The sequence below is a fragment of the Syngnathus scovelli genome, chromosome 5 (assembly GCF_024217435.2).
Source record: "Syngnathus scovelli strain Florida chromosome 5, RoL_Ssco_1.2, whole genome shotgun sequence".
Classification (NCBI taxonomy): domain Eukaryota; kingdom Metazoa; phylum Chordata; class Actinopteri; order Syngnathiformes; family Syngnathidae; genus Syngnathus; species Syngnathus scovelli.
This window is the reverse complement of record NC_090851.1, coordinates 19,982,657-20,007,071: the sequence shown is the minus strand read 5'-3', so window position 1 is coordinate 20,007,071 and position 24,415 is coordinate 19,982,657. Positions and strand designations below refer to the sequence as shown.

Here is a 24,415-nt window from a genome sequence, read left to right as displayed (position 1 = left end):
GAGGAAACCCACACAAGCACAGGGCGAACATGAACCTAACAATTCTAGTTTTGGAATATGCTAGGAAACCCTAGTACTGGTATAAAACACAAACACGGGCCGAACATGGAGCCTTCAGAGGGCCTGAATCTGGATTCGGGCAAGCAACCACAGAACTGGGAGGCGAAGAGCTGACCATTTGTGGTACCATAACATTTTCCATACAGTATAATGTAACTATGACCTCGATGAGTAACTTGCAATCTTAATGCAGTTTGTTTATTTCACATATCGTAAATACTTTTTAAAAATCTTTTCATTTTCAAATGGATTAAAAGTTATTAAAAAGTTATTTGTAAAGGTTACCTACTATCTGATGTTACAGCATGATCCAATGGTTACTTGAGGCGAAACACAATATAGCAACTGGTTTGGCATGTGTTGGCATCACAGGGAAGACTCTATTAGTGAAATGGAGGAGCTATCTTTGTAATGGTTGGTATCCTAAGCCAAGCCATTTGACAGCCACAGTGTTTAAAAAATAGCATCAAGGGTGGGCATCTAAAATGTCCCCTGCAGTGGGCTTCACACGGAACAATTACGAGAAATGTACGGTGAGAGCACTTTACTTTCCATACTTGGTTTTATAACTTTGGCGATGAAGTTTGATCGAGCCAACTAATTTGTCTGGCAAATTAGCTTTAGCATGTCTCGCAGCGTGATTCAACACTTACAACAATTGGAGGCAAATTGTTTTTTGCATTTGGGCGTCTGGCGCAATGATGAATGGCTCTTCTCAAAATGGGTAAGCGGCATTTAGCTATCAAATTAAATGCTTTTTAATCAGTTGGTGTTTTTAATGGTGGCTATGTGCGAGATCAGTTGTGCTCAATGTCGACCATGGAAACAAATATGGTAGCCTTGTAATTGAAATTGCTGTGATACCTCAGTTAAATAGTGGCATTATGATGGTATTATTTTGGTTTGCTCACTAAATTTTATAATGCATCTTTTTTTCCCAGAGGGGCTTTGGGATAGGTATTTCGTTGTTTAAATTGTCATAGATTTGATAGAGAAAGTTCTTAGTATCAAGTTGATGTGCATGTTTGCTAATAGTAAACACTAATATATAAATATAAAACACTAAAAATATATTTTTCTAAGAAAATTGAAACCCCCCTCCCCCCCAAAATATATCAAATTTGTAGCGCTGATATTAATATGGTCGTTGAGTACTGGGTAACAATGTATAATTGACCAGTAAAGACAATCACCAAAATCCGCAATGTTGGATGCCAGCCACCAAATGCAAATACATGGATCACAGCTACAGTAAAACAATAAAGCACACAAGTTCAACCTACTGCCATGGTTAGCCATTCAGATGAATCACCTAATGTGTTTAGAGAACATATTTTCATTTACATTGTTTTTACATACCCAAGCATTCTAAACTGCTGTTAAGTGAAACTTAAATGCTTAACTTTAATCTCCCCCACCATCATTGCTTCAACAATGACCGATTGTTGGATATAAATTATTATAGGGACATACTTTTATATTATATACATAGGGGAGAGTGGGGTAAGTAGTGCCAATTTTTACTTAAAGTGCCCTTAAAGCAAGGGGATAACAGTAATGCCTCCAACTAAGATATCTACATATAGTTTAGGATGTTGTGCATCCCTAGGAACAATTACTTTGGATCTTAAACAAACTGAGAAATACATACCTCTTGGAGTGACTCCTTCGTCATTCTCTCTAAATGTGAAAATGGGCTTTCCATCAAGAGACCTCTTAGAACTTTGCTTCAGAAACGTTGCACTGATCTCGTTACCATCAACATTGTCAACCAATCCAACATAGTTATAGGATTTGGATTTTTTACCCGTAAACCTCACAATGACAAAGTCACCAGCAGACGGATTCTTGTCATCATCATCACTTTGGACATCTGAACTGTCATATTCAGTGATATCACTCTCTTCTGAGCTACTGGGGAGCACTTTCTTTTTGGATTTGTTTTGCTTTGACCCTTTCAGGCTCCCCTTCTTATTTCCACTCATTTTCTTCTTTTCAGTTGTGGCACAACTTACCCCAGGCCCTTTGGCACAAATTACCCCAGACCCACCATTTTGAAAAAAAATGCATACCCCTGCTGTTTTGAGCAAGCATCATGCTAACTTTATGGACTCATGCTGTAGCTTACTAAAGCACTAAAACACGTGTGAAGTGTTTTCAAAGTTGTTTATAATTGTTCAAACACAGCAATCAAAAAACCTTATTCATAGAAATTTTACTTTTGAGGGCAAAACATTTTTTTGAAATTAAATGTGCTTGCTTACCTCTCAAGCCATGTGTCTCCCTTCTCTGCAGGATGAGTGAAATGGATGCCCCTTCAAAAATAAGTGGTCACATGACCAACTTCTTCTATGGTTTTCCGGAAAACAGGGGTGGCATTACTTGCGTCTTGGCACAAATGACCCCACTCTCCCCTACATAAAATTATATTGTTAGAGTATGTCCTCATTATGTTGTGTTTTATCAAAGGGGTTTCAGTTTTGTATTCAAATGATTTTCAGATTGAACTTTCCCACCAAACAGGTAATTAAAAATGTAAAATATTGTGCCTTCTTCTTCAGCCGGTAGTAACAAAAATAAATTTCCTGGCCTATTGTGGTTGTAAAAGATATTTAGAACTTCATATAACTTGAGATAACCAAATAAATACATAAATACACAAACATCTTCGATTTACTTTCACAAAGCCTTAATGCAAGACATAGGACTATTTTCGTACTGAAGTTCTGTTACGTTCCTGCGTCACCTGACTTCCAGTCAAGCCCCAATCAAGAAATTGCTAGCACCTGCTACAGCTCGTTAGGTCCACGACTTAAACTCTGTGTATTCTGCCAGTGGTTGTCAGTTAGTCTACTTACCCTGCCCGTGACACCACTGCCTTTTTGTCTCCTGAACGATCTTCGTTGCCAACTACTTGTGTAAACTGACCGACCACGCCTTGATCGCCGCCTGCCCCGACTACTTGCTCGTCCTTTGACCACGCTCCTGATCGCCGCCTGCCCTGACTACTTGCTCGTCCTTTGACCACGCTCCTGATCGCCGCCTGTCTCGACAACCTGCCTGCCTCCGACTACGACTATGCACTGTGCTCTGCTGGTCAGCCACACCAGACCGCAAGTCCGGCGTTCCACTTCCCCTTTCCCCCTTTTCAATAAAGGATTGTACGCACTTGGTCGTCCTGTCTCTGTTCCGTGACAAGTCTGGAGCATAATAAGCTCCACGTGTGAGCAATTGCACACTGCACTCACCCTCTCAGCATACAGTGAATTGAGGGGGGAGGGGGGGGTGAAACGGAGCAATATTTGCTTTTTGTATTTTCATATTTTCCTCATGAAACTATTTGGAAATTTTATTTGGCACATGTGGATGATGGAGCAAGAAACAGAAATGCAACAACAAAAAGACTGAAATGCAAAGCGATCATCCATGCCGTGTAATCATTGTCAGATGAACATTGCTCTCAACTGACGCAAAACATCTTAATTGTAACTTGTCTCTTGTCCTATTTGGCATCTTTACAGTTATTAATGTACCCTACCTTCATAAAATTGCCTTGCACGCCTGTGCAAGGTGAAGTCTCTGACAAATTGAAAACTAATAAATATTGATAATAGATGCTGTAGTTGCAATTTTTTTGACAACATGCCAGTAGAAAATGTGGTGTTATCCAGTTTTTGCATCACTTCACCAATCCACTCATAAACAATTTGGGGAAAGAGCCTCAATGCTGAGGGAGAATATTATGCCTTCGCACTATCGAAGTGCAACCACCTCCCTATACTTCAGTTCAAATTTTACAAAAGGAGAGTTATGAAAATGTTGCCTTTATCCTGTTTTTTAAAATTATATTACAATGATCTGACAGCTTAAGCTAGTCTATTAATATTTACCATTACAGATTTGGAGTGTTAATCTTTAGATTTTTTCTTTTTTCCTCAGCTTGGAAAAGTCCTTCAAATTTATTTTTGGTGATTATTATCTAACAATTGAAGAATATTAACACTTTTTCTGTAATTAGTAATATTATTCAGCTTTTAATATGTTGCCTTTTCAGCCATTTCATCTTCACATACTGTGATGAAAAGGGCCACTCACTCGGCACTTGATCATAGTTTTGATATTAGAAAATAGCAAATATCCATCCATTTTCTGAACTGTTTCTTCTGCCGAGGGTTGCGGGCGTGCTGGAGCCTATCCCAGCTGACTTCGAGCAATAGGCGGGTGACAACCTTAACTGGTTGCTAGCCAATTACGGGGCACACATAGAACAACCATCCGCACTCAAAGCCCCACCTATGGACAAATTAATGTGCTCAATCATCCTACCATCCATGTTTTGAGGATGTGGGAGGAAACCAGAGTACCGAGAGGGAACTCACGCAGGCATGAAGAGTGCATGCAAACTCCCCACTGGAAGGCCGGAGCTGGAATTGAACTCGTAACCTCTGCGCCGTCAGGCGGACGTGCTAACCACAGCTCCACCATGGCACCAATAGCAATTATTGAAGCCAAAATGCATTAAGACTGTTACAAATTTCCAATTTAGAATATCAATTTAGGCTGTATCATAATAAAGAGTGGCATAAAATCCTTAATCCGCAACCAATTCTTCAAAACTAGAGCTAATTCTATTCACATCTCTATTCAATGATATGATGTATTTTGATTTGTATAAACAGTTTAACTTTTTTTGTCTACATCATTTGTTGCAATCTAAGGTTATGGACAGGTGAGATACTGGTTTGGCTGTTGTGTGCATGTTTGATGGTGCTCACCGTGGTCCAAGTTATGCTTAAGCAAAACAAAATGGCATTATTGTACTTTTCGAAAAAAAATAACTTTTTTGTTTCTTTAATTTATTTGCATTTTATTAAACCTACAAATGTGTCAGATCATTTTGCCAGACCCTGTAAATTAATTATCAACTGTGATTCAATCATCAATAGCGTTGGCTTTATGACAGTCATTTAGCAAACTTGGTGACACTTTATTTGTATTTTATTCATAACACTTTCATAAGACTGTCATAGAAGCTAAACATGACATCCGCCATCAACATGAATGAATCCTTATGACAGATGTCACTGTCGTGTCGTTCGAAAAACTATGTCACTTTGATGCAAAGTTGACATTGTTTCAAATGTCTTTGTTATGACGACTTCACATATGTCACTTTTGATGCTAAGTTGACATGGTTTAAGATGTCCTTGTCATGACAACTTGACATAAACAAGGCAACATAACCTTCCATAAACGTGAATAGCTGACATATCTAAGCATGACATTAATCTGTCAAATTGATTAGATTATGTAAAAACATGTAATGACATCTTAATGGAAGGTTAAAATATTTCCACTTTATTTTAACAAGATAAACAGCCATAAGACTGTTAAAGGTGCAATTACATTTAATGACATCTTAAGAAAGGTTCCAATCTATCTTTCGACGAGAAGGAAAAATATGAGTTTCAAACTCATTTCATGTGCCCCAGTCCTTCAGCACCCTGGTCAGTGCTTTCTCTCTACACACATACTCTTCACTCATGTACGCAGTTATGCACTCTACTGCCGTACTCTATGCGTTTTACCTGGCTCATCGCGATTAGCAAGCCGCTTGGGGCTAATGCTAACCGGGCTAGCGGGCTGACTACAGCCCGCGTCTGTGTCCGCCACATCTACTGTTATCGCACTATTCTGCTCTAACTGGCGGACACGTCCCTCTAGCAGGGACAACCTCTCTAAGAGAAGCCGTACAAACCTCTTGGTCCGCTGCCATACTTTGTGTCCGAAGATCGGCGATCGAGAGCCTAACGGCGACGTGGGCGGAAGTCCAACTTAACACAAACACTACATCCGAAAGAAGCTACAATGTCGCCCGTGAAAAAAATGAGTTCGACACCCCTGGGTTAGGGGAATGATACAAAAAGCTAGCTCAGAGATTTCAGCTGTCAGTTTGCACTGTGAGGAACATAGTGAGGAAATGGAAGACTGGCTAGTTTGAGTCACGGATCGGATGGAACATGGAGCAGGGCGACCAAGTGCAGCTTGGACCAGGGTTTATTGAGGGAAAAGGGAAGTGGAACGAGGCATCGAGGGAAACAGACGAGAACTGGCAAACTAATAACATGAGAGACTGACCGACAGGGATTGCAAACAGAAACAGACTCTAAACAGACAGGAACCACAAGGACAGCAAACGGGACGACATCGACGATCCGACAGGGAGTGAGGGGCAGACAGGACTTATATACACGACAGGTAACGAGAGGCAGGTGGGAATAATCACACTGATCATGGGCACACAGGAGGGGAGGGGCGAGCACACAGACACACGAACAGAACTATGACACGATCGGGGACGAGTCCTGACAGAACCCCCCCCCCACAAGGGACGGCTCCCGACGTCCCAAAAAACAAACAACTAGGAGAACCGAACCACACTCGGGCGGCGACTTGGAGAACCGAACCGCACTCGGGCGGCAACTTGGGGGACAGGACCGCGCTCTGGCGGCGACTTGGGGGACAGAACCCCACTCTGGCGGCGACTTGGGGGACAGAACCCCACTCTGGCGGCGACTTGGGGGACAGAACCGCACTCTGGCGGCGACTTGGGGGACAGAACCGCACTCTGGCGGCGACTTCGGGAACCAAACCGCGCTCGGGCAGCAACTTGGGGAACAGAACTGCGCTCGGGCGGCGACTTGGGGAACAGAACCGCGCTCGGGCGGCGACTTGGGGAACAGAACCGCGCTCGGGCGGCGACTTGGGGTACCGAACCGCACTCGAGCGGCGACTTGGGGGACCGAACCGCGCTCGGGCAGCGACTTGGGGAACAGAACCGCGCTCAGAACCGCGCTCGGGCGGCGACTTGGGGAACAGAACCGCGCTCGGGCGGCGACTTGGGGTACAGAACCGCACTCGGGCGGCGACTTGGGGGACAGAACCGCACTCGGGCGGCGACTTGGGGGACAGAACCGCACTCAGGCGATGAATTGGGGGAGCGAACCGCACACGGGCGGCGACTTGGGGAACCGAACCGCACTCGGACAAACGGAGAGTCAGAACCGCATGCAGCGGCAAGAGTCACACGCACCGCAGCAGTGGGAGTGGAGCCAGGTACGATCGCTGGTTTGGCGCAGCTGGCTCACAGTCCAGCGTTGCTGGCAAGAAGTCCGACGACGGCCGTGGGTCCAGTGACGCCGGGGTGAGGCCCGTTGGTGGCCGCGAGTCTAATGGCGGCCGCGGAGCCGATGGCGCCGGGAGGAACTCCAATGGCTGCCGCGGGTCCGGTGTCGCGGGAGCGAGTTCGGCGGCGGCTGTGGAGCCCATGGCGCTGAAACCTGCTCGGATGTGGATCGGGCGTCGCAGCGGGAGCTGGTGGTGAAGGGGGGTCCAAGCACTGGTCGCTGTGATGGTCGGATCGTTCTGTCACGGATCGGATGGAACATGGAGCAGGGCAACCAAGTGCAGCTTGGACCAGGGTTTATTGAGGGAAAAGGGAAGTGGAACGAGGCATCGAGGGAAACAGATGAGAACTGGCAAACTAATAACATGAGAGACTGACCGACAGGGATTGCAAACAGAAACAGACTCGAAACAGACAGGAACCACAAGGACAGCTAACGGGACGACATTGACGATCCGACAGGGAATGAGGGGCAGACAGGACTTATATACACGACAGGTAACGAGAGGCAGGTGGGAATAATCACACTAATCATGGGCACACAGGAGGGGAGGGGCGAGCACACAGACACACGAACAGAACTGACACGATCGGGGACGAGTCCTGACAAGTTTGTATGTTAGCTACAAGTTCCTGCTCACTGACTACTGTCCGAACTGACTCCCATTGCAGACCATGCCTGTTTTACTGACCCATTCATGAGGTCCGCCCGGCCTTACCCACTGCCTGTTCCTGACCACGTCACTGCATTTCATCCTGCCTGCCTTTCTGATCGATCTGCTCTGAATTCTGTCTAGCCTGACCTATTTATTACCTGCTCCTGCCCACGTCTCCCCCTTGCCTGCCTGTTTGCATGATCTGTTTTGGACTCTGGCATGACGTTCTGCCTGCCCCTGACCATGAGCTTGCCTTGCCCTTGTCTGCCTCGACGATGGACACTGTCATAGCTCCTGCGCATTTGCTCATCGATCTGCCAGTCCTGCGTGTTCCCGGTCCGTGTTGCGGCTCCTTCCGTCAGCCACTGCCTGCGCAGCTTCTTCTCTAATTCTGCTCTGCCAACTTTCCAGTCTCCCAGTTCCCTTCTCCCCTTTACTCAATAAACAAGTTGGTGCTGCACATGGCTGTCCTTCCCTGTTCGTTGCATACATTTATGAAAAGGCGACAATAATCTCTCGTTTATCGCGGATAATTGGTTCCAAGACCACCCGCGATATTGTTACAATATCCATAAAAGACTTTTGTGAACCTTTATTGTATTTTATTGTATTTTTAAACACAGTATTTTATAATTTTAAATGTTTTTGTATTCTTAAATCATTTAGTAAACATTTTAAAGTCAAACTGATTTTCATGAACATTCTTTATTTAAATAAATAGGAAAATAAAGAAAATCAATAAGAGTAAATATATGCAATACATGCACATGACTTTTGTGAACCTTTATTGTAGTTTTATACACTTTATTGTTTTTTATACAGTTTTTGTATTTTTAAACACTTTTGTAATTGTTTTAAAGTCAAACTGACTTGCAGAAACATTCTTATTTATTGAAATAAATAAGAAAATATATATGAGTAAATATATTGTTACAACTTTTATGAACCTTTTTTGAAGTGTGAACGTGTCCTCTCTGCTCTGGCGTGCTGGCTGACTGATGCGCCCCTGCGGCCCAGCGCAAGATCGCACAAGACTTTTATAATTTTATTTTTATACACTCTATTATACTTTTAAATATGTTATTGTATTTTAAACACCTTTTAAAACATTTTAAAGTGTCACTGCTCCTCTCTGGCCCGCATGGCCAAGCGCAAGAGCATCCACACAAGACTTTTATCATTTTATTTTTAAACACTTTATTGTATTTTTAAACATTTAAACATTTTAAAGTGTAAATGTGTCACAGCTCCGCTTTGCTCTTGCGGTGCTGACCCGCTTCTTCTTATCGTGTCTACAAGGCAGTTAGTTACAAGGCTTGGCTAGATGTGGTTCAGCCACAGCTGAACACATTTCTGTCCCTTCTCATTAAACTCTGCTAAGTCCGATGCTGTGCAGGGATGGTCCAGCAGGGGGGAGGTGTTGCATGGTCTGTGGTTCAGTGCCACAGTCACACTCAGCGTTCCGATCATTCAGATGTCCCCATTTGGCGAGAGTGACTTTTGCACGTCCAACACCAGATCTTAATCTATTTAGGCATTTCCACGTTGCATAGTTTGTGTCTGCTCCTGGGGGCAGTGCCTCGCTTGCCTTAAGCTCCATTGTACTTTCTGGTGGAAGATTGTCAAGTCTTTCTTCCCACCGAGTGACTCTTTCACTGCTTATGCTCGGTGTTCCAAGTGGTGGGACACTTTTCAGAAAACCTCTCCTGGACTTAAGGCGGCTTTTGGCTGTTACATCCCCGAAGAGAGGATGTCTTTGGTCAGTGGACTGTTGTTGCCGCTCTTTCTTGCTTGCTGTTTGTCTACGTATCTGTGGTGGGGCTATTCCTGCCGGGATGTACAGGCGCAGTGATAAGACGGCAGGTAGCATTTAGGGCGGGGTCCAGCTTCTTGGCATGGGCAGCTCACTCCCATACTGGGCAGGCATACTCTGCAGCTGAGTAGCAGAGAGCAAGTGCAGTTGTCTTGAGAGTCTGTGGATGAGCACCCCATGTTGTGCCAGTGAGCTTGCGGACAATGTTGTTCCTCGCAGCTACTTTGCACTTAGTCTTCTCAATGTGGGTCTTAAAGGAGAGGCATCTATCCAGGGTTACCCCTAGGTAGCCTGGGTGCTCACAGTGTTCAACGGAGGTTCCTGATCAGCTGACCTTCAGTTGGCGCTTAACTTCACGATTTCGCAGGTAGAAGGCACACACCTGTGTCTTAGATAGGTTTGCACGTAGGTGGTTTTCTTCATAGTAAGCTGTTAGCTCTGTCAGAGCATTGGAGAGTGTGTCTTCCACGATTTTGAAATCAGTGGCTTGTGCGCCTATGCCAAGATTGTCTGCATAGATGAAGCGACGTGTGTCTGCACTTTTTGGTTGGTTGTTGGTGTAGATGTTGAAGAGAAGTGGTGCAAGCACACTTCCCTGTGGGAGGCCATTCTTGAGTATTTGCCATCTGTTCTTCTTTTCTCCAAGTTCAACAAAAAAGTGCCTGTTATCAAGCATGCTTTCAATCAGCTCCGTCAGACGGATGTCTCTTGTGGTCTCCAGGATCTTGCTGAGGAGACGTCTGTGGTTGACTGTATCATAGGCAGCTGAGAGGTCGACAAACACCACACCAGTTACCATCCCTTCCTCATAACCATCTTCGATGTACTGGGTGAGGTTGAGTACTTGGCTAGTTGTCGACTTGCCAGGGCAGAAACCTGCTTGTTCAGGGATGAGGTGTTCGTCAACAAAGGAGCCGATTCTGCTGAGGATTAGACGTTCTTGTAGGTGTGACTCAGAAGTGAGATTGGTCTAAAGTTCTTGGGAGCGGATGGGTCTTTCCCAGGTTTCAGCAGTGCTATAATGTGGGCCTACTTCCAGATGTTGGGGAGCTTGTGTGTTGTCAGGCACTCATTATAGAGCTGTAGGAGCCATGTGTTGGCCTTGTAACCGAAGAGCTTGATCTGTTTGGTTGCAATGTTATCCAGTCCAATGGCTTTTCTTGGTTTGAGGGTCGCGATTCCCCCTTCCAGCTCTTCCATCTTGCAAATGCAGGGTCCTCGATGTATTTCTTGCGGTTCAGCTTGATCTTTTTCACGCTGTTTCCACTCTTTCCATTTTCAAGCAATTGGTTGGCAACTTGGTTGGGGGTGACTTTTGGGCGCTGAGGTGTCCATGCTTTCTTGCTGTTTTTTGACATGTCTATGGACTCAATAAGAGCGTTGCAGGTCTTGCTTCATTCTTGGGCAATGCTTTTCATCGCCTTCTTGCCTTGGGCAGTTGTCTCCTCTGAGAGGGGATTTGATTCAAACAAGCTGATATAATTGTCGGAGTCCTGCACAGTCCTTTGAGAGACCAGGTATATATTCAACTCTACACCCACGGGGGATATGTTTCCAAGCAGTTTTCAGGACCAGGTTAGCAAAATGGTCATAGTTTGTGCTAATTGGTATTATATTATTGATCTTCTCTTGCAGCTTGTTGGTGAATCCTTCCCAGTCTGCTTTTTTGTCGTTCAAGCGCCTTTAGAAGGGCACGATGGTTGGGACTACAGCTGCATTAATTAGGATCCCGATGGGACGGTGTTGGCTTGATGGAATTAGGGTCCAGCACAGTCTTTTTACACAATCCAGCGATGTTATTTGTGACCATGGTGAGATCTGGATTATAGCCCTGTTTCCAGCGAGCACTAAAGAACGAGTGTGGTAGATTGGGGTCATTGATGAGACTTAGTTGGTTGGCATCTATCCATTCCTCAACTGCTTCTCCATCCTTGTGCATTTCAGCGTAGCCTCACTGGGTACTGTGGCTGTTGAAGTCACCAATAATGATCTGTGGTTTGTTGTGTACTTTGGGGATTGGCTGGGGAAATATGAAGTCTACAGGTGGTGGTTTATAGATAGATGTTACTACAGCACTGCTTAGCTCGACAGATAGGACTTCGATATCATGGTCATCTGACATGTCTGTCTTCTATAGCTAAACCTGTTTTTACAAATATGGCACTGCCATACTGCCTGTGAGGTCGTTCAATGGCCTGGACCATTCCTGGTATGGTGGGGCGATTATTTTCACTCCCTCTGTGCGTCCCTTGCAAGCAGAGCACATCACAGTGTTGTTTGCTGCATAGATCGGCTAAGATTATTCGTTTTGCAGAGGAGAACCCTTCGATGTTCACAGATAGGATTGTCAATGCTGGTCGTGAAGAGGTTCCTCATTTCCAAGATCGACCTTTGTGTCTATCTCCAGGCATGATGTTTTCTGTTCTGTAGCTTTGTGGCTTGTAGCTTGCAGCTTTCGGCGTAGCTTTCGGCAACGCGAGGGCATCCACACGTTGTTTAGAGGCACGCCCTGCGCTTAGTGCTCATTGCCGGCCGCTGTCCCAAATCCTGGACTTTTTCTGCACGGCGGTGCATTTTTCCTTCTTGCGCGGCTGTGTCATGTCTCCGCTCTCACCCTACTGTCATGACGCGCCCTCCGCGCCAGACCTCTGACGTGCGCGTCATCAATATGGAACTGCTAATCGTCAGTCCTCACAGTTTTGGCTGTTTTGACACGCACGCCTGATACCTGAGTCTCGTTTGCCTGACCCGCTGTGTTACGAGATGTCTGCACGACGTCAGCTCGCTGACCGGCTCGTCATTTTAAAGTGTTAATGTGCAACGACTCTGCTCTACTGTTGCCGTGTTGTGCCCCCACTGCCCAGCGTGAGAGCATCCGCACAAGACTTTTATAATTTTATGACAGGCAAACAGGACGATCCGATCGGGAGTGACAAGCAGACACGCAGTTCTACTCCGCTTGGCGATCGAGGAGCAGAGACGTGACAGTATGTGTGTAATGAAGTGCAAGTCTGAGGGGCTGCTGATATGTTGACGCAGATGGAGTGAATAATGTAACGTGCAGAGCAGAACAGCCAAGTGCGGTTTGACAGAGTCTTTATTGCATCTGGGAAAAGCGGACGTTGATGGCTGGCTGGAAGCCGTGGAACGCTCTCGCTGCGGCACGACAGATGATTCCGGAGCGCAGCAAGGCAGGCACGTAGCGTGGGGAAGTGCCTGTGAAGAGCGAAGCCGTGGTCGAGTGTCGAGTCGGGGCAGGCGGCGAGCAGGACGTGGTCGGAAGCAAGCGATCGGTCAGGACGGGCGACGAGCAGAACGTGGTCAACAACGGGCAGATGGTCAGGGCAGGTGGCCGGCAAGACGAGGCGAGTCAGCAAACGGGACAGGTTGGCAACGGGAGTCAGACGGGTAGAGAGCAGTGAGCATACGGGTAGCATCAGACTGAAAAAGAGAGTCCTGCTGGCAAGGTTTAAATAGCCCAGTCAATCAAGCCAGCCGCAGGTGTGCGTGAATTGGCTTGATTGGCGGGGTGTGGACGTGCGTGCGACAGGTGGAGTTACCAGGAGGTTGGACGTGACAGAACCCCCCCCCGCCCCCCTCTTGGGACGGCTCTCGACATCCCCAAAAGCAGGCCGGTACCGGCGATTGCCAGGATAGGGGTGGGGAGGGTGGGAATCAACGGCAGTCAATATTCGGTCGAAGCATCCGAGTCCTCGCCATACCCATCTGGGGGCGGGACCGCGGCTGCTCCAGATGCAGAACCCTGGGAAACAGACAAGGGAGGGAGGGAGAGGTCGCTTGCCACACTCCTCGCGATGGAAATTGGCAACCAGCTCAGAGTCCAGGATCCAACGCGCCAGTACCCAGGAACGGGCAGAGGCATCGTAGCCTTCCCAGTCCACCAGATATTGAAGTCCACGCCCCCGGTGGTGGGACTGGAGGAGAGTGCGTACCGTGTACGCCAGAGCTCCACCGACAATCCGAGGCGACAGTGGCATGGATGCTAGAACCAGGGGGCTTTCGTGGACCGATCGTACTCGCAACATGTGGAACGTCGGGTGCACCCTCAAAGAGCGAGGATGTCCGAGTTGGACGGCCGCCGGGCCAATTACCTTGTGTACGGGAAAGGGGCCCACAAATCGGGGTGCCAGCTTCCGTGACTCGACCCGGAGAGGCAGGTCGCGTGCCAACAACCACACTCTCTGACCGACCCGGTACGTCGGGGCTGGCGTCCTGAGCTTGTTGGCTTGGCGAGAGTAGTTAGCCACTGATCGGAGGAGGGACGCTCACACCCTCGCCCAGGCCAGGTGACAGCTGTGCACACACGTTAGAGCAGATGGGTAGACAGCGCGCCGTTCCTGTTCTTTGAACAGTAGAGGCTGGAAACCAAACAGACAATGGAACAGCAACAGCCCAGTGGCGGAGCTGGGGAAAGAGTTGTGCACGTATTCTACCCACGGGAGCTGTTGAGCCCATCCACACGGGTTATTAGCAGACATGCATCGGAGGGATTTACCAAGTTCCTGGTTCAGCCGCTCTGCCTGCCCATTGGACTGCGGATAGAACCCCGACTTGCGACAGGCCGTAGCTCCCAGGAGACAGCAGAACTTGACCCAGAATTGCGCCGTGAACTGTGGACCGCGGTCTGATACAATATCCCTGAGAAGGCCATAGTAGCGGAACACATCTCTGAGGAGAATCTGGGCGGTATGTTTTGCTGTGGGCAATTTCGGTAAAGCGATGAACCATGCCATCTCGCTAAACCGGTCGACCGCCGTGAGGATGACTGTGTTGCCTTCCGCTGGTGATAGCCCAGTGAGAAAGTCCACCGCCAGATGGGACCACGGCCGGTGGGGAACGGGCAATGGCTGGAGGAGGCTGGCTGGTGGTTGATTAGAGGCCTTGCATCGGTTGCACGTAGGGTAGGCCTTGACATACTCCTGGACGTCCGCCTTCAGGGTTGGCCTCCAGAAACGCTGACCCGCCAGGAACTCGGTCCGTGCTGCCTCCGGGTGGCAGCCGAGGCGGGAGTTGTGCGCCCACTGCAGCACCTCGGTCCGGAGATCATCGGGCACAAATAGCCAACTGTCTGAACACGAGCTGGGACCAGGCTGGTCACGGGTCGCCGCCTCTACCCGTTCCTCTATGTCCCAGGTGACAGCCACGGCCAGCACTGATCTGGGAATCTCACCCCTCTCCTTAGCGTCCAATGGGCGATAAGAAAGAGAGAAGTTGAACCGGCTGAAAAACAGGGACCACCAGGCCTGGCGAGCATTGAGGCGCTTGGCGGCCTTGAGGTATTCCAGGTTTCGGTGGTCTGTCCATACGAGGAACGGGACAGGTGCTCTTTCCAGCCAGCTTCTCCACTCCTCCAGGGCTAGCTGCACCGCAAGGGGTTCTCAATCGCTGATGTCGCCGCCTTCGACAAGCGATGAGAGAAAAAGGCACACGGGTGGATCTTATTGTTCTGTTCACTCCATTGCGACAACATCGCTCCCACTCCTATGTCGGACGCATCCACCTCTACTACAAACTGCCGCTCAGGGTCAGGCAGCCTGAGGATCGGAGCCGATGAAAACCTTCCCTTCAGCTGTCGGAACACCTGAGCAGCGCCATCCGTCCATCGGAACGGCGTCGCCGGGCTTGTGAGGGCTGTGAGTGGTGCGGCTACCGCACTGTAGCCCCGGATAAAACGGCGGTAGAAATAGGCAAATCCCAGAAACTGCTGGAGCTGTTTACGTGTCTCCGGCAAAGGCCATGTCGCGACTGCCTTCACCTTATCTGGGTCCATCTCCAGGGAGCCTTGGCGTACTACATAGCCCAGCAACTTGACCGTTGTAACGTGGAACTTGCACTTCTCCGCCTTCATGAAGAGTGAGTTTTCCAACAGGCGTCGTAGCACGGCCTGGACATGGCCGACGTGCTCTGTCAGGTCGTGGGAAAAGATCAGGATGTCATCCAGGTAGACACAAACTTGTTCAGCATGTCCCCGAGCACGTCGTTGACCAAGGACTGGAACACAGCGGGGGCATTGGTCAACCCAAATGGCACCACCAGATATTCGTAACGGCCACTCGGTGTGTTGAAGGCAGTCTTCCACTCGTCCCCTTCGCGTATCCGCACCAGATGATAGGCATTCCAGAGTTCCAGCTTAGTAAAAACCGTGGCGCTTTGGAGGCTCTCGAATGCTGACGCGAGGAGGGGCAGTGGGTACCGGTTCTTGACGGTGATGTCGTTCAAGCCCCAGTAGTCGATGTGAGGGCAGAGCGTGCCGTCCTTCTTATCTACAAAGAAGAACCCCGCTCTGGCGGGTGAGGAGGACGGCCGGATGATTCCGGCGGCAAGTGAGTCCTGGATGTACTGATCCATCACCTTGCGTTTGGGGCTGGACAGAGAGTAGATCCGGCCCTTGGGTGGCGAGGTGCCGGGCAGCAGATCAATAGGGCAATCGTAAGGACGGTGTGGAGGCAAGCAAGTGGCCTTGGTCTTACTGAACATCTCCCGGAGGTCGTGATACTGGGCCGGAATGTTAGAAATGTTTGGCGACGGACTGGGAACTGGGTTACTGGGTGACTGGCTGCGACTCTCAAGAACTTGTGGTAACTATGTTTGCTCTAGCCTCGCACTGCCCCCCTCTCCCAATCCAGAGATGGAGTCTGCTGGTGGAACCATGGGTGCCCGAGAATGAGCTGTCGACCTGGGAGAGGCAAGAGGTAGAACTGCATTAGTTCATGGTGGTTGCCGGACAGGAGTAACGTGACGGGCTCGGTAATGGAGTTCACCTCTCCTATAAGGCGCCCGTTGATGGCGCGGGCCGGAATGGGCGACATCAGGGGCAGGCACCGGACGTTCCACTGATGCGCTAGCCCGGTGTCTATGAGGTTACCCTCAGCCCCTGAGTCCACCAGGGCAGTCAAGGTCTTGACCGGCCCCGAGAGGAGGAGCCTGGCCTGCAGCTTGAGGGCGCTGCTTCTGGGAGAGCCGGTTTGGGTCGAGCTCATGCGGATCCCCCGACGCCGTGTGAGCTCTGGTCTTTTACCGGACTAGTGCGGATTCTGTGACCTTTCTCCCCGCAGTACAGGCCAAGGTTCTGTGTGATCCTTCTCAATCGTTCCTCCCTTTGTAGGCGGGCGCGTCCTAACTCCATGGGCTCCCCGATTCTGGCCCCTGCCGAAGCTGGCAACGTACGGGATGGCGGTCAGGATAGATCGTTGCCAGCTGAGGACGGCCGCCATTCCCGTCCACGGCATCGGGTGCGCAGCCGCCGATCAATGCGTGCTGCCAGGTCCATCGCCTCCTCGAGGGTCTTTGGGCGCTCATAAAAGATCATGGTGTCCCGGTTCTCACCTGCCAGGCCGTGGAGATAGGCGCCCACCAGCGAGGGGTCGATCCAATTGCTTCTCCGCGCAGTGGTCTGGAACTTGAGCGAATAATGAGCCACGGACAGATCGCCCTGACGGAGGCCCATGAGCTCTTCTGAAGTGTCTTCTGCCGCGGACCCCAGGTCGAACATACGGAGCAGTTCAGCGGCGAAGGCTTCAAAGGTTGAACAGGCGGGGCCCTGTCGATCGAACTCTGCTGTTCCCCAGAGCCTGGCCTCACCAGTCAGGTGCGTGACGACGTACCCGACTTTGGCTTTTTCAGTGGCGAATGTGTGCGGCTGAAGGCTGAACTGAATACGGCAGCTGGTAATGAACGCCCTTAGGGGAGAGTGGGGTAATTTGTGCCAAGGGGCAAGTAGTGCCACCCCTGTTTTCCAGAAAACCATAGGTTGGTCATGTGACCACCTATTTTTGAAGGGGCATCCATTTCACTCATCCTCCAGAGAAGGGAGACACATGGCTTGAGAGGTAAGCACATTTAAGTTCAAAAACATTATTTTGCCCTCAAAAGTAAAATTTCTATGATTAAGGTGTTTTGATTGCTGTGTTTGAACAATTATGAACAACTTTGAAAGCAGTTCACACATGTTTTAGTGCTTTAGTAAGCTACAGCATGATTCCATAGAGTTAGCATGATGCTTGATCAAAACAGCAGGGGTATGCATTTCTTTCAAAATGGTGGGTCTGGGATAATTTGTGGCAAAGGGCCTGGGGTAAATTGTGCCACAGAAGAAACAGGCTGAAAAGAAAAAAAGGAGTAGAAATAAGAAGGGGAGCCTGAAAGGGTCAAAGCAAAACAAATCCAAAAAGAAAGTGCTCCCCAGTAGCTCAGAAGAGAGTGATGTTCCGCTTCCACTTAGTGATGTCACTGAATATGACAGTTCAGATGTCCAAAGTGATGATGATGGTGGTGACAAGAATCTGTCTGCTGGTGACTTTGTCATTGTGAGGTTTACGGGTAAAAAATCCAAATCCTATCACTATGTTGGATTGGTGGAGAATGTCGAAGGTGACGAGATCAGTGCAAAGTTTCTGAAGCAGAGTTTTAAATGGTCTCTTGATGGAAAGCCCATCTTCACATTTAGAGAGAATGATGAAGGAGTCATCCCTAGAGGTGATGTGCTCAAGAAATTACCCACACCACAAAAAATTAGTGGCACAGCCAGAAGGGAGCATACATTTACATTCCCATGCAGCATTGACACGTGGGATGTTCAGTAGTACGCCGAATCTGGGAAGAGATTCAGCTGCAGATGATTAGGTGCTCATTTTGGAATTTTGATTTTGTTCTGAGTGTTCACACCACACCACAAAACTTGGTGGTATAGCCAGAAAATGGCACCATTTACACCAGTGTATTTTCTCTAATGGCACAACTTACCCCATACCGGGGGCAAGTAGTGCCACAAAACTACTTTTTTTTCTAAAGCTGCATTTCTCAAACAGTTTGTTTAAGATCCAAAGTAATTGTTCCCAGGGATGCACAACATCCTAAACTATATGTAGATATGTTAGTTGGATGCATTACTGTTATCCCCTTGCTTTAAGGACACTTTAAGTAAAAATTGGCATTACTTACCCCACTCTCCCCTACGTGTTTGGGATTGCCATAAAACCGCTCGGAGTTACTGATCCTTGGTTTTGGCTCGGTTGAGGGGTGAGGCGACACGGGCACAGCCGGGGAACGCTCTCGCCGTGGCACGGCAGATGATTCCGGAGCACAGCGAGACAGGCACGTAGTGTGGGGAAGTGCCTGTGCGTAGCCGTGGTCGAGCGTCGAGTCAGGACGGGCGGCGAGCAGAACGTGGTCAACAACGGGCAGATGGTCAGGGCAGGCAGCCGGCAATACGAGGAGAGTCAATGAACGGGACAGGTTGGCAACGGGAGTCAGACGGGTAGAGAGCAGTGAGCATACGGGTAGCATCACAGGACAGACTGACAAAGAGAGTCCTGCTGGCAGGGTTTAAATAGCCCAGTCAACCAAGCCAGCCGCAGGTGTGCATGATTTGGCTCGATTGGTGGGGTGTGGACGTGCGTGTGACAGGTGGAGTTACTAGGAGGTCGGACGTGACAAAGTGCGGGAGGCTGAGATAAAGTGTAGTTAGTTAGTTAGTTAGTTAGTTAGTTAGTTAGTTAGTTAGTTAGTTAGTTAGTTAGTTAGTTAGTTAGTTAGTTAGTTAGAACTGCTAAGCCAATCAGCTGCAAGGACACAGATCAACATGTTCCCATTGGCCATTAGTGTCATATGGGCAGACAAAGCCCTGCGCTCCAAGTGACCCTGCAAAAAGCCGCAACCATCAGGGAGTCGCTGATGGTGTAGGGGTGCACTTGCCTGTCTTGCTGCCTTGTTTCTGTGCTTCATTGCATATGACGCTGATAATGTGTGTGTGTGGAAGAAAAAAAAAATCCGCGATGCACCGAATCTATCCACAATATTTGTTATAAAAAAATGATGTCGTTTGACTATTAAGTCTGTTATGTCTATAAATGACAGGCTGTCTCATGTCAAGTTGTCATGACATACATCTTAAACAATGTCAACTTAGCATCCAAAGTGACATAAATTATGTCAAGTTGTCATGACCAAAGACATTTGAAACAATGTCAACTTTGCATTAAAAGTGACATAATTTACCGAATGACAATTAATGACATCTGTCATAACGATTCATTCATCTTCATGACAGATGTTGTGTCTTAATTGACGTTCTTCTGACAGTAAACAAAATCCAAACAAAATGTTGCCACAAAGGTTCTGACTTCCCGCAATTTTCAAACACTTTTTTGTCCTGACCACTCACCTGTTTCTGACCACATCTTGCTTGCCGCCCGCTCTGACCCCATGACTCTCCCCATCCTCTGTCCCACATAACAATAAGGTCTGCATTGTACTAAATTTGGTTGTCCCGTCAGGTTACTACAGTGCATTACAGTTTCTACATCTGTGCCTTTGAAGGGAGATTTTGGTTGCTCGAACAGGTGTTTTTCAAGGTGGCTCAAAGACATTTGGTGAACCAGCCACTTTTCAATGTGGTAAAAAGAAGACAATATTCATTCATCGGGGTCTTGTCAAATATGCAATGTCTGGTGTTTCCTACTACCTGCTGGGTAAAAAAAAAAAAAAATTGAATTGTATGCCAGAATGGAAGTTTAGTATGTGTTGGTACTGAAAATACCACTACTTTCGAGAAATTTGTCAAGATCTTAATGACAATGTGGTATTTCCTCTGACCACAAGTGATATTACTATGGGTTTTGATGTTTATCTAAATGCATTTAGATTTGAGGAGGATTTGTACTGTTATTGGTGTCTGACTTGATTTAATATTGGCACCATATTGGGCAGTTTTCATATGAAAATGATAAAAAACATACACTGTTTCATTTGAGTTTGAAAGGTCGAGCCAAATAGAAGCCAGAGCAGATTATAAAAACAGGGTTTTGCTAAACAGCGAATCAGGAAACAGGCATCGTGCTCCACAGCGGCATAGCTGAACCAGGTGGCAGGGATACGCAGACGAACCATTGCAGATTGATAGGCTTGTGGGATTTATATACCTGCCCCTAATCAGACGGTAACAAGGGCACAGATCCCAGCGATCAACACTGTGATTAGTGTGTGCAACTCTGCATTGGATATGCGCGCCCCCACGGACCAACGAGGGTGAGTCAGCCGGCTAGCACGGTGTTGCGTGTTGTGAGCGATGTCCGTTGTTGAGCCAGGATAAACAAAGATGTGGAGTATAGAATTGATTCTTTATTGGCAAGATCTTGGGTTGTTTAATGGCGGCCAGTACACATGGCACGGCGGCACATAGAACAACATCTTCCTTCTCCAGGTCAGCTTGTTTTATACTGTCCAGAAAGGCAGGAAAATGTCACATGACCATTTGGTATCTGTGAGTGTGGGAGGCATCACTCCCCTGTGTGTGCGTGTATTTGTGTCTATGTGTGTGTGTTTATACAGTTCTGTGTGTTGTATTTGTGTTCTGATTAACCAGTTATGTTTATATAAACTAAGGAAAAGAATTGCACACATATGAACATTAAAACGTACATGAGACTGTCTAACCCAGGGGTGTCAAACTAATTTTTTTCGCAGGCCGCATTGTAGTCATAGCTTCTTTCGGAGGGCCATTATGACTGTCAACCCAAATAAATGTATGAGCACCTCATATTATATACAGTAAAAGCTACAAAACAAACTGACAAATAACTCGTTTTCAAATCAGATGGGTAAAAACTGGTCAAATATAAAAAAAAAGATATTATTGAAAGTGAAGACAATTTGCAATTCTAGTAATGACACACGAATTTGATGCACAATTTGTCTTCGCGGGCCACATAAAATGATGTGGTGGGCTGTATCTGGCCCCCGGGCCTTGAGTTTGACACCAGTGGTCTAACCTATCAGAATATGTACACATTGCTGCTGCAATGACACATTTACGATAGATTTTCTGTGACTTTGTGAGTTTAAGGGTGTATTCAGACCTGACTGTTTTGTCCGCTATAAACGCTGGTCCGGACCAGGTGTGAATATACGCAAACGAATCCTAAACAATATTTCTAAAAATCTGATTACATTTAAAATGCTTAAAAGATGTTTAAAAATACAATAAAGTGTTTAAACATACAATTATAAAAGTCTTGTGCAGATATCATAAAAATATTGAGTCCACATCGCGGATTTCCACCTATGGCCTATCTTGGAATGAATTATCAGCAATAAACGAGGGATCACTGTATTTTGAAAACTGGAGGTTGACCGCATGATCAAATATGTAGTGGCTTCACAATGCTTGTTCCAAGGATTCAAAATCTTCCATTAAGTCGCATCGATTCCCGCTGAGCACCCCTCGTCTGCCGTCTTGGGCACCCGTCAAAATGGTGGGTTGTGTTCCCCCCTCCTGGCCCGCTTCTGCCCTCCCTGGCTTGGTCTTGTTTTGGGATGTCTATGATTTGTCCCTTGAGGCGGGGGTTCTGTCATGTCCTGTCACTTCCTGTTTTTTTTTTTAATTCCTGATTCCCCTTGTTCCAAGTCACTTGCCCTTCCTCATCTACCATCAGTCTCCACTCTGATTCTCAATTGTGTCCACCTGTTCCCAATTATCCCTCTATGTTAAAAGTCTGTCTCTCCCCTGTCTTGTGGCAAAGTGCTTCCCTGTGATCACCGAAGCATCCACAGTCCTGAAATCCTTGTCTTCTTGCCACAGCCCAGAGTGAGGACCTTTTTGTCATTACTTTTTAGTAATTGTATGTTTGTACTTTTATCAAGAACTCTCCCTTTAGGACCACTGTTAAACGATTTGCAGCCCCTGTTTTTTCCTTCAGTGTTTTTTCTCTTGTTTCAATAAATCACGTAAATAAATAAATCCATCCGTCCGTCCGTCCATCCGTCCGTCCATCCATCCATCCATCCATCCATCCGTCCATCCATCCATCCATCCATCCATCCATCCATCCACCCAACCACCCACCCACCCACCGACGCACCCATCCATCCGTGGTCCCACCTGTCCGTCGACTGGTCTCCTGCAGTCAATTGGTAACACTGTGGACCAATTTAGTAAGACGGCGCGGTTAATCCCTCTTCCGAATCTGCCCACAGCCAAACAAACGGGCAAGCTGAGGGACTCAACCAGGAGCTTGGTAAGTCCGTCCGCTGCATGTCATAGAATAATCACTGCAACTCCCTTACACACGCACACAACACGCTCCCAAGCTCTGCCACAGGGCTAACGCTGTTCTACTATGTCTTTGGGTACCAGCCACCTCTCTTCGAGCTTCAGGAACGAAGTGCCGCCAAAACGTCAGCATGCGTTCGCCCCTGTCATCGGGCTTGTGCCAGGGCCCGCGTCCCTTCTCTGCATGGTGTCCAGCTATGCTCGCCAGGCAAACAAGCACCGGACGCCGGCCCCAAACGTACTGGGTCGGGCAACGAGTTTGGCTCTCAACGCGAGACCTGCCACTCCGAGTAGAATACCGCAAACTGGCGCCCTGCTTCGTGAGACCCTTTCCCAGAAGGTAATCAGCCCTTCCGAGCTCCATGCAGATCCACCCCACCTTCCATGTTTCACGGGTGAGGCCCATCCACGAGAGCCCTCTGGTTCCCGCGTCCGCTCCTCCACTTCCCCGGCTCGTCGATGGGGACCCTGCATACATGGTTTGCACCTTGCTACAGTCTCAGCGATGTGGCAGAGATATCCAGTACCTCGTGGATTGGGAGGGCTACGTCGACTCGGCTCGCTCCTGGGTGGACCCGGCACACATCGCCGAATTTTATCGCCTGCACCCGGGGCAGCCCACTTGTCGACGAGGGCGCTTGAGGGGGTTTGGGAGACCATTTTTAGGGTTGATAGATTAGTTTGATCCTATGCTTATGTTGGAATGTAACCTGTAATAATTAAACTCGCTTGTCCTGTCTTAACAAAAATAGTAGAACAAAGTGCTAAGTTCTTTTGAACTGATTGACCAGCTGCAGAGGAAGCAATCAAAGTTGTTTTGTTCACACAACATTGTGAAAGACCCCCTGCTGTGCTTTGATCAGCAGGCCAGGGGCTTCGGCCCCATCCTGTCTACTCTCACCCCCACTTTCAACCCCCACTCTGTTTCTCTCAATAAAAATGCTCCTGTGAGAGGCCTGAGTCAGACATCATTCGATCATCGCTGCCCACACAACGACGAATGGACTCTCCACCTGCAGGTGCTTAAAAGGACTTACTTGTCTCCTGTTTGGTTCTTGCAAAATAAGTTGAAGTGTGCACAACTCTAACAACCATGGCAACGGACCGTGCACAACACCTGCTTCTGTATTCTCTGTTCCAGGGGTTGCAGCGCCACTGCCTCCCACATCTGCTCCTGATGTGTTGGATTCGTTTGTGTCTGCGGAGTATTGATCTGCTTTTGTTCCCCCCCCCCATCCCCCCCGCCCGCCCGCCCGGCGTTGTGGCACCCTCTGGGGATGTCGGCAGCCAGTCCTTGGGGGGATGGGGGGGTTCACACGCCTGGCAATCTGTCAATCAACCGGTAACCTCCCATTAGTCACGCACTCACAGCCACGCTCCACCAATCTACTCAATCACCCACACCTGCCAGTTGCTTGTTAGGCGTCCTATTTAAACCCCGTGAACCCGTCATTTCCCTGTCAGTCTGTCCTGTGATACCATTTCTAGCTCACTGCGCTCTGTCTGACTCCCGTTGCCGACCTTGTCTGTTCACTGACCCGTATTGCCTTGCTAGCCGCCCGTCCGGACCACCTGCGACCACATTCTGATCGCCGCCTGCCCTGACCGATTGCCCGTCTACGACCACGTTT

The 24,415-nt window shown here is 48.1% G+C and overlaps 2 long non-coding RNA genes across 2 annotated transcripts; one reads left to right on the top strand and one right to left on the bottom strand.

Moving 5' to 3' along the window:
• The first annotated feature begins 526 nt into the window (after positions 1–526).
• On the top strand, positions 527–23,723 carry LOC125969654 (uncharacterized). Its single transcript, XR_007481667.2, has 3 exons — positions 527–784; positions 22,709–22,749; positions 22,869–23,723. It is a non-coding gene; the product is annotated as an uncharacterized lncRNA (long non-coding RNA).
• Positions 17,682–19,024, bottom strand: LOC125969647 (uncharacterized). Its single transcript, XR_007481659.1, has 2 exons — positions 18,677–19,024; positions 17,682–18,328 (listed from the first exon to the last, which is right to left on the bottom strand). It is a non-coding gene; the product is annotated as an uncharacterized lncRNA (long non-coding RNA).
• Positions 23,724–24,415: the final 692 nt, after the last annotated feature.